Source organism: Neofelis nebulosa, chromosome 15 (assembly GCF_028018385.1).
Source record: "Neofelis nebulosa isolate mNeoNeb1 chromosome 15, mNeoNeb1.pri, whole genome shotgun sequence".
Taxonomy (NCBI): Eukaryota; Metazoa; Chordata; class Mammalia; order Carnivora; family Felidae; genus Neofelis; species Neofelis nebulosa.
In genome coordinates, this window is record NC_080796.1 from 12,178,349 (window position 1) to 12,189,644 (window position 11,296).

Genomic DNA, 11,296 nt, shown 5'->3' on the forward strand with positions numbered 1-11,296 from the left:
TTAAGCCACTCACTCTGTGGTAATTTATTATGCCGGCTCTGGGAATCCAGTATATTATGCCGGCTCTGGGAATCCAGTATTTCCTCCAAGTGAGGAAATCAACATTGGTACTCCACTACCACCCAATCCATGGATTCATTTAGACTTTGCCAGCTCAGCCAACCATGTGTCTGTTTCTTTTCTGGTCCAGGATCTGATCAGTCCAGGACTTATATTACATTCGCTTGCAAGTCACCTCAATCTCCTTCCATGTGGAATAATTTCTCAGAGTTTCTCATCTGTCTTTCATGTCTTTAAGTTTTAAAGAGTACAGGCCTTTTATTCTGTAGGGTGAACCTAGACCTGGTTCCATCTGATATTTCCTTTTGGTCAGGAACACCACAGACAGGATGCTGGGCTCTTCATATTACAGCACATTATAGTATGTCTCCAATGATGACATTAATCTTGATCTCGTGGTCATGTTGGTGTCTTCCAAATTTCTCCCCCATCAGGTCACTCCTTATGCCTTAGTAATGATAACCATTTTTGTGGAGAGATCTTCTGAGATGATACCAACATCCTGGTCCTTATTAAGCTCCACTTATCAGCCTTAGCATTCATTGATGACCCCCATCTGAATAACTCAACACCATGATGGTACCATATTGTTGTTTCTTATTTCCACTAATTTCTTCCACATTTATTACTTAGCAGCCTATGGTAAGAAAGAACTTATGCACGCACACACACATATCCCACTTATTCATTCATTTATTTATCAATATGGAGTCTTATTTTATTTAATAAGTCAAATCTGATGCTATCATATCATTTTCATGTTTAGACTATCTGAGATTTAGCCAGTGGGATCTCCTTTAGTTGGCTCCTGTGTCCTTTTGACATGCTCCCATCATTCTTTAAGCATCTCCTTACTTTCTGACAGATGAATATATTCTATGCTCCCCCTGTTCCTGTTCTGTCTCTGGATTCAGCCATTTCCTGGTTCTTTTTAGTGAAGAATGGTATTTAGAAACCAAGATTAGTTTATTTTTTTTATTTATTTATTTTTTTAAATTTTTTTTTTCAACGTTTTTTATTTATTTTTGGGACAGAGAGAGACAGAGCATGAACGGGGGAGGGGCAGAGAGAGAGAGGGAGACACAGAATCGGAAACAGGCTCCAGGCTCCGAGCCATCAGCCCAGAGCCCGACGCGGGGCTCGAACTCACGGACCGCGAGATCGTGACCTGGCTGAAGTCGGACGCTTAACCGACTGCGCCACCCAGGCGCCCCAAACCAAGATTAGTTTATAAATGTGCTCACTGCTACTGGGATGTTATTGTTTCCAGGGCCTCTCACCTGATAGAGTTAGGATTATTTGTTTATATATATACATATATATTTCCACACACATATATCTGTGTGTATATATATATATATATATATATGTCTAGATATATATTTGTTAAAGAATAAAAGTTAATCGAGCTGAGTGCATTTGAAGAGCTAATTGGCTTTATTTAGTGATTCATGAATCACTATTCCATCCATCCCATATAGCAAGTAGAAGGGAGCTCAGAGGAACTTGTACAAAATGGAAGGATCTTATAGGAAGAATGATGGAACAGCGAGGTTATTAGCAGAAGAAAAGAAAGAATTGTTCCCAGCAAGGTCACCTTCCCTTAGTGGTGTTGAAAGGAAAACCATAGGCCCAAAATGGAATCGTTTAAGTTAAGGTCCAAGTCAGTAAATCAAGACTTAAGACCTAACCTAACCACAGTTTCAACACCCCCCCCCCCCCAGGAATGTAACTTTTAACATAGGCATTTCCTGGTCAACACTAGGAAGTTTACAGATAGACGCTTCCCTTCCCCTGGAAGGTGACCTTGCCTGAACCAATGGATTCTTTGTTAGTAGTTCCCTTTCTCTGCTCCCTCTCCACCTTTCCTTTTCTGTAGCCCATTGGAACCCCCCTCTACTTGTTGGATGGGATGCTGCCCGATTCAAAAATTGATTAATAGAGCCAATTAGATCTTTAAAATGTACCCCTTATTCAGTGTTGGGGCATCTGGGTGGCTCAGTTGGTTATGCGTCTGACTTTGGCTCAGGTCATGATCTCATGGTTTGTGAGTTCAAGCCCGAAGCCAGGGTCTCTGCTGTCATCACAGAGCCTGCTTTGGGTCCCCTGTTCCCCCCACCCCGGGCCCTTCCCCCGATTCGTGCTCTCTCTTTCTCTCAAAAATAAACAAACTCTAAAAAATATATATACTCAGTGTAATTTTTCTTATTTAATAGCAGGAAGGGCAGGGAGACATATTAGGTGGATTACCTCATCTTCCTTTGGGGGTGGAGAGGACCCATGTGACAGATTACCTCAGTGGTGCTTGTCAGAAAATTCCTGACTGACCAGTTAAAACTCACATGTCTGGGGAAGTCTGAAACTGCAGTTAGGTTAGGTGTTAAGCCTGATTTTGTGACTTGGTCTTGTGAGGCCATTTTTGGCCAGTGTTTTTTTTTGTTTTTTTTTTTTAACATATTTATCTGTTTAAAAGCTATGAGCTCATACTCTACTTCTGGCTATAATCCAGTGCCCCCAACAATGCCTCAAGGTCCTTTCCAACCTTCCCTTTCACTTGCTGTCACTGCTCTGGCCTGGAGCCCATCACCCTCCCTATATGTACTTACTTACTCAAGCTACTTATTTGTTCAATGTGACTGGCCTCCAAGCTCATCACTGGCTCCCTGGGGACACCTCCCACCACGTCCGTGTGGCTCAGCCTCTGGACGCTGCTGCCTCTGAGAGGGGAATGAAGGGAAGCGAAAGATCAGAGGCAATTAAAAAATTTTTTTAATATCTTTTTTTTGAGAGAGAGAGAGAGAGAAAGAGGGCACGCAAGTGGGGGAGGGGAAGAGAGAGAGGGAGACAGAGGATCTGAAGCTGGCTCCATGCACAGGGAGCCCGATATGGGGCTCAAACTCACAAGCTGTGAGATCATGACCTGAGCCGAAGTCAGATGCTTAACTGACTGAACTACCAGGTGCCCCTCGAAGGCAGTTTAAAAGGAAAACACAGTAAAACAGCCCAACCGTCTGGGAAACCAATTGCAGAACGTGATCTTTGATTTGACAGCATATATTTTGCCCTTAACAGAGGAAGAAGTGAAAGGCATTACGTGATACTCAGGCAGAGGAAGAGAGGCCTGAGTTCTCCCCTGGAGCGTCCATGATATACCCACGACGAAGTCAAGTGAACAAAAAGAGAGTAGGCTGGAGTGAGACGAGAGAGGCTGCAGGAAGAAGAGAGGGTGGATGTTACAGGAGTCAGGGACTGTAGTGGCAGACACAAGACATGGACACTGGCTTTCCAGAAAGTTCTGGAGGCAAAAGTCCTTCCCAGGACCTCCTCCTAACCACTTGACATCGGCACCACCCCAAATCTGAGGGCTATCCCCCTGGTCCTGTCTTTCCTTTTCCCCAGCACCTCCCTTCTTGCCCCTGGCCCCCATAACCAATGTTGGGGTACGCTCATTGTACCCCCATATGCTTTGAGACCCAACTCATTTTCCTCTCATCCTCTGGGCCCCCACTGCCCTCTTTTAACTCTTCAGTGCTCCCTCTTTCTAAATTCTTATGCTGCAGGAAGCAAAGTGATCTGGAGTCAAGCAACTGTTGGATTCCAAATCTTAACCTTCTCTACTTGTTAGCTGTGTGTCCTTGGCCAAAGTATTGTCTGGGCATCTATTTCCCCATCTTGAAAAGGCACATCACAGTCCTTGAGGTGATGTGACTGAGGGTGGCTCAGTTGACTGAGCTTCTGACTCTTGATTTCAGCTCAGGTCATAATCTCATGGTTCATGCGGTCGAGCCTGGGCGTCGGGCTCTATGCTGCCAGAACAGAGCCTGCTTGGGAATCTCTCTCTCTCTCTCTCTCTCTCTCTCTCTCTCTCTCTCTCTCTCTCTAATGGACACGGCAGTATAACTCTGACAGACTTCCTGAGTTCAAGCTCTGCCTTTCTCTTCTCCGGCAAATCAGGATGGCGGATGTCAGGCTGCTTGTAAGTTCCCATCCGTCCAGAAACAGAAGCCCAGTGCAACCTTGGCAAAGACTCAGAGGAATGACCTTGCTTGTCTGCACTAAGAAACTTTCTTAAGAAAACATCAGATATTAAGATGGAGATAGGGTGAATGGCAAGAGAGGTTTTCGCCATAATAAACTTCCCATGACTCAGTGACCCGGAGAAAGCAGATAAGGAATACTTTACTCCTGTTTTGGAAGAAGGGAGAAACACATTATGAAATATTACAAGAATTATATGCTGAAGTCTGTAATTAAGTGGCTTCTGGCAGGAAGAATGAGATTCAGAGAGTCAGGTCTACTGCTGATGTTCAAAACTGCTCCATTCAGATTTCTAGCATCCTCTCCTTGTTACTTCCTGGGCGTTGTTGTAAATGACAGGAACGTTAGGGAAAGAGAGGAGAAACCCTCCCAGGCTAACAGGGCAGGCTCCTAGCGCCATTCTTCTTGTGACGGGTTCTCCGCTATCTTTGTCCAAGAGCCTCTGTCTCTTTCCAGCGTGGGTGAGGATTTCTAAGGGAGGTACCTCCAGGCACCTGGAATGTGTCGCCAAGAACCAGCCTTCTTCCTTCCCCCGAGCAATGACTGCCCTTTATTTCGGCAAAGACGTGGACTGCAAATCTGCTGTGGGACAGATTTCAGCAGGTTGGGGGTGTCTCTCCAGTCCATCCTGGGCGGTTTTAGTTCTGAAGTAACTCAGGAATCTTCTTATAAATCAGCGTCCCCTGAGGGGAGGCACGGAGGCCCAGGCCGCTCCTCGAGTCTCTAGCATAGAACCTCCTTGAAGCGTTGTTCTTTCTGGCTTGGTCCAAACAAACAGGCTGTTTTCTGGAGGCACTTGAAAAGCCTCTCATGACCTTCTGATTTGCGGGTTTGGAACCTGCTTCTGTAATTGAGGCTGGCTACCTGCAGGTGGCACCAGTGTGCCGCCGTCTTGAGCTGAGTCTGGGCTTCAGGTTCTGGGAGAGCAGCAAGGAGATCTGGTCTCCCGTCCAGTTCATTTCCAGGACTACTCCCAGGAGGATGAGGGTCCTTCTCTGCTCAGAGCCCATCAGGGCTTTCCGTTGTCTGCTGGGTAAAGCCAGCCTCTCAGGGGTCTCGTCCTGAGCCGAGGCCGAGCCCGTCCTGTCTGAGCAGGCAGACCCGTCTGGTCGGAGTAGAGGGGGGAGGTTGTTGAAGTCTGGGAAAAGAGTAGAAAGAAGAAAAACAATGAGCACGAGGGGGATCCCCGATGCCTGTCTCCCTGTGTCTTTGCAGAGAGGCACTGCAAGCAGGTGAGACAGTGTTGGCCACTCATGCTTTGGAGCTCACTATGCAGGTCCCAAACTTGCACACAGAGATTTTCTCTTCAACCTGTACATGAAGCCCAGCACGACTCCGGACGTCCCTCAACGTCCGCAACAGGGGCATGCCTCAGATGGCTTCATGCGCAGCAAGCAACAAAGGGGCCAGGGCCAAAGAACCTTTGAGGGCTCAGATCACACAGCACCAACCCCAGGGGGACTGCCCAAACAAAACACATGCCAGAATTTTGCAGATGACCTCTAATTTAGGGTGTCAGGGACAGTGAAATAGGGTTGGGAGTTGCTGGGATCATATTAGCGCCTGCAGGTTGAAGATCAGTTGGCTGTCATCTTGTGTTCAAGCTGTTAGAGCAAAATACCACAGGCTGAGGGGCTTGTAAACAACAGAAATGTATTTCTTACAGTTCTGGAGGCTGGGAAGTCCAAGATCAAGGCGCCACTGCGGCTGGATGCTGGTGAGGGCTTTCTTCCTGGTTCATAGCCAACGCCTTCTTGCTGTGTCTTTATGTGGCAGACGGGGCCTGGGGCTCTCTGAGGTCTTTATTTATTTACTTATTTACTATTATTTTTTAATGTTTATTTTTGAGAGACAGAGCATGAGCAGGGGAGGGGCAGAGAGGGAGAGAGAGAGAGCTTGTGCAAGGGGAGGAGGGGCAGAAAGAGAGAGAGAGAGAGAGAGAGAGAGAGAGAGAGAGAGAGAGAGAATCCCAAGCAGGGTCCACACCGTCAGCACAGAGCCCGAGTCGGGGCTTGATTCCTCGAACCATGAGATCATGACCTGAGCTGAAATCAAGAGGTAGACACCTGATTGAACCACCCAGGTGTCCCCTTGCTATTTTATGACTACAAAAAAACACAAAAAACAAAAAACAAGAAACTATTATTATTTTTTTCCCACCCCTGCCTGCAAATACATTTGGTCAGACACTCTTTCTCCACTTTCGGACAATCTCTCAGGCGGGGCCCACAGCCTGCAGTTGCCACCAATCTTTCAGGCTGGAGCTTTAGTCTTTGAGCTGATTCAAAGCTGAGGTCTGAGCAGTGCCAGCAGCAGGGAGGGGTGGATCTTTCTCCTCGCCCCAGTTGCTCTGCTCACTCTCTGCCCCTGGGTCCACAGCACTGGTGTGGGGGAAGCAGGGAGGAGAGTGTCCCGGGGCATTTCTTTTTTTTTTTTTTCTTTATGATGGTAGAAGCACGAGGAATATATTGGTTTTGTTTGTTTATTTACTTATTTATTTGTTTATTTATTTATTTTTTAAATATATGAAATTTATTGTCAAATTGGTTTCCATACAATACCCAGTGCTCATCCCAAAAGGTGCCCTCCTCAATACCCATCACCCACCCTCCCCTCCCTCCCACCCCCCATCAGCCCTCAGTTTGTTCTCAGTTTTTAACAGTCTCTTATGCTTTGGCTCTCTCCCGCTCTAACCTCTTTTTTTTTTTCCTTCCCCTCCCCCATGGGTTCCTGTTAAGTTTCTCAGGACCCACATAAGAGTGAATACATATGGTATCTGTCTTTCTCTGTATGGCTTATTTCACTTAGCATCACACTCTCTGGTTCCATCCATGTTGCTACAAAGGGCCATATTTCATTCTTTCTCATTGCCACGTAGTATTCCATGTGTATATAAACCACAATTTCTTTATCCATTCGTCAGTTGATGGACATTTAGGCTCTTTCCATACTTTGGCTATTGGTGAGAGTGCTGCTATAAACATTGGGGTACAAGTGCCCCTATGCACCAGCACTCCTGTATCCCTTGGGTAAATTCCCAGCAGTGCTACTGCTGGGTCGTAGGGTAGGTCTATTTTGAATTTTTTGAGGAACCTCCACACTGTTTTCCAGAGCGGCTGCATGTCCTGGGGCATTTCTGAGAGCGAGGGGGGCAGTGGCGGTAACTGGAGGGCGGCTGGCATAGCCTCACTCTCCACCAGCCCGGCTGGCTTGGCCCTCACCTGCTTCTGCAGCCCCATTTAGCACCGTGTTTGTTTCTGAAAGTATCGTGCCAGTGTCTGGGTCAAGATGAACCGTCTCTCCCCACTGGCCCCAACCCCCCAGGCTTCTTGCTTCCCGAGGAAACTGTGTGATAAAACCCCCAGGCTGAGGCATTGGTGACCTGGGGAATTTGGTCCAGCTCTGGGTTCTCACCTGCTGGGAGACTGTGAGCAAATCTGTCCTCCCGGAGCCTTGCCTTTTTTACCCATAGAAGGGCAATGATGCCTTCCATGCCACAGGGCTGTGAGGTTAGGTGACATGAGATATGTGGAAGTGTCACGTGAACTTCATGCGACTATTGAGACAGGAGGATTTTCTTCCTTGCCTTCCCGCCCCCGCCCCAGGCTCATCTATTTCCAGAAGGACAGGGAAGCATGAACTCAGGTTGCAGAGTGGGGGGGAAAAGTTGCAAATATCTGTATTTTTATCTCTGCAACTTTTCCCGAGATGCAGTCAAATTCCTCACGTCCCCATCAGCCGATGTTCTATAGAACGGCAGCATCTTAGAGGCTGCATCAGCTTTCTCCGGTGATTATCCCTAGTACCAAGAACTCTGCCTGGCACATACTCGGAGCTCAATAAAGATTTTTGAGTGAATGTAGTTTGTAACAGAACTTATTTCTTATTAGAAATATATCGACTGTGCTACTTCTAAGCCCATTTCCTATGTCCCTGTCTCCATGTGAGAGTCCCTGCTCTGGGCTTGTTCCAAACATTTGTGGGGCCCAGATTCTGCTCCAGATTCTGGTGGGGGAAGGTGAAGAAAGAAAAATGCAAGGATGGATCAGAAGACCCTGAGCTTTTAAAAGTTTAAAGCCTAAAAGAAGAGAAAGGATCCCGATGTAAATAAATAGAACCTTTCCCTTTAATTTCTCCAGATGAAAAAAAGTACTACAAGTATCTTAGTGCTTAAGAAACACAAAAGTCCATGCATTTCATGGACCAAATTATGTACATAGATGTGCATTTATAAAAAAAAAAACACACACAACCTTTTAAAAGCCCTCTGTTTGAAAATACTTGATTTTGGGGGCACCTGGGTGGCTCGGGTGGTTAAGCGTCTGACTCTCGATTTCAGCTCAGGCCCTGATCTCACGGCTGGTGAGTTTGAGCCCCACATGCGGCTCTGTGCTGGCAGTGAGGAGCCTCCTTGGGATTCTCTCTCTCTCTCCCTCTCTGTTCCTCCCCCGCTTGTGCTCTCTCTCTCTCTCTCTCAAAATAAATAAGTAAACTTAAAAATTTTTATTTAAAAATTTTTAAAGAAGAAAATACTTGATTTTGCTTTTTAATTTACCTCCTAAAGCTCTGCTTGAAACTTACTTCTAATGTCCTAACAGTGGTCATTATAAAAAAATTTTTTTTAATGTTTATTCGTTTTTTGAGAGAGAGAGACAGAGTGTGAGTGGGGAAGGGGCAGAGAGAGAAGGAGACACAGAATCTGAAGCAGGCTCCAGCTCTGAGCTGTCAGCACAGAGCCCAACGGAGCCTGACTCAGGGCTCGAACTCACGGACCCTGAGATCATGACCTGAGCTGAAGTCGGATGCTTAACCGACTGAGCCACCGAGGCTCCCTAGAACTGTGGTCATTATTAACAGGGATTTCAGATACAACCTTCCTATATCTTCACCTTGGATATTAACCTGTAGTGAAGATCCGTTTAAAGTCTAAACAGCCTTCTCACTCAAAGTGGGAGTCATGAACAGCCAAGTTCACTGTGTTCCCAAAAGGGTCTGGGACCTCTGTGATGAATAGCTTCCCCTCTCTGTAAAGATCGAATGACAGAAATTTTCAGCTGAAGACAGAAAGGATTTTGTGTGTTAAATGGGCATGCGAATTCATGACAGGGGAGAGACTGAGTGGAAGGACACAGGACACGTGGACGCAGGTACGTTGGTCGTCAGCATAGGTGAGCGTGTAGTGGGAATCACAGCTGGATAAATGACTCCCACTCATTTGAAGAGCTAAGGTGGTGACAGGGGGTTCAGAAGAGAAACGCTGACAAGCCAGGGGCAGTTTGGGTACTTAGGGGAAACTGATTCAAGAGCCATTGTGGGGGGTTGTGGGTGGGGGCCAGAGAGCATCTGTTGGGGAGTGTTAGACAACTGTGTGAGGAGTTTTATGTTGAACCAGGAGACTGAACACAAGGGAAACTGGGTGTGACCTGACTTCAAAGCCAGGTTCCAGCCCTGACTCTGCTAAATGCCGCTGAGAATCATTGTAGATTTCTAAGGAATTTTTTTTAAGCTTATTTATTTATTTTGAGAAAGAGGGTGAGAGAGAGCAGGGGAGTGGCAGAGAGAAAGGGAGAGAGAGAATCCCAAGCAGGCTCCTTGATGTCAACACAGAGCCGGATGCGGGCTTGAGCCCACAAACTGTGGGATCATGACCTGAGCTAAATCAAGAGTTGGCTTAATCGACTTAACCACCCAGGCTCCTCTAGAGTCACTATAGCTTTCTAGTCCCTGGTGTCCTCAGCTGTCTGACTGAGGGTTAGACTAGACCAGTGGTTCACAGCCTTTGCTGCAAAGTAGAACCACCTAGGGCATTCTTCAAACCTTCGATGCCTGGGATCACCCCAAGACATTCTGATTTAATTGGGGTGGGGTGGGGCACAGATATGGGTATACTTTAACAACTTTGTTGAGATATAATTCTCCCTTTGAAAAAAATCTACGCTTTGAAAGTGTACAACTCAATCGGGATACCTATAGAGTTGTGCAAACATCACCTCTATTGAACTTCAGAACATTTTCATCATCCCCCCAAAGAAACCCATGTACTTCTTCTCCTTCCACTAAGCCCTAGGCAACCACTAATCTACTTTCTATAGATATAGGTTTGCCTACTTTGGACATTTAACAAATGGAATCAGACAGTATGTGGTCCTTCGCGATTGCCTTCTTTCCCTTAGCATAATGGTTTCAAGGTTTGTCCATGTGGTGGCACGTGTCAGTGCTCTGTTCCTTTTTGCTGGCCTAGTAATATTCCATCACATGGCTATACCATATGTTGAGCATGAATATTTTTTAAAATTACTAAAAATAGACTTTATTTTTTTTAAGTTCTTTTTTTAAGTTTACTTATTTATTTTTGACGAGGGGGAGAGAGAGACAGGAGAGGGAGGAGAGAGAGAATCCTAGGCAGGCTCTGAACCATCAACCATGTGGAGCCTGATGTGGGGCTCAAACTCACAAGTCATGAGATAATGACCTGAGACCAAGTCAAAAGTCAGACACTCAACTGACTGAGCCCCCGAGGAGTCCCAAAAATAGACTTTACTTTTGAGAGCAGTTTTAGGTTCACAGCAAAATTGAGAGGAAGGTACAGAGATTTCCCATATACCCCCTGCCCTGACACATGCACAGCGTCCCCCACCTTTAACATCCCTCTCCAGAGTCATACATTTGTTACTATCAATGGTCCTACACAGACACATCATAATCACCCAGAGTCCAGGGTTTACATTACTGTTCACTCTTGGTGTTGTACTGTGATATAATGACTTATAAGAAATATATATTTGGTCATTCAGATGAGCAAAATATATTTCTCAGATATATTTGGTCTTCATCCACAGTTCCTGCAAACACTTCAGAGCCATTAGGGTGAAATGGGTGTCTTGGTATTAATGAAGGTGACTTTTGAGTCTTGATATTAATAAAGGTGACTTTTGGATGCCGCCCAACGGTGAGGCTGGTTGCCAGGAGGACTAACCATGTGGAACTTTCAGTCCCACCCCCTGTCTTCCGGGGAGGGGAGAGGCTGGAGGTTGAATCAGCCAATGGCCCATGACTTAGCCAATTATGACTATGTAATGAAGCCTCATAAAAACCCAAGGGGAGGGCCTCTTGGTTTTTTTCAAAGAGCTTCCACACTTGGGGAACCGAAACTCTCCCACATGCCACGTTGCCATGCAGATGCTCCTGTGTTGGGGAC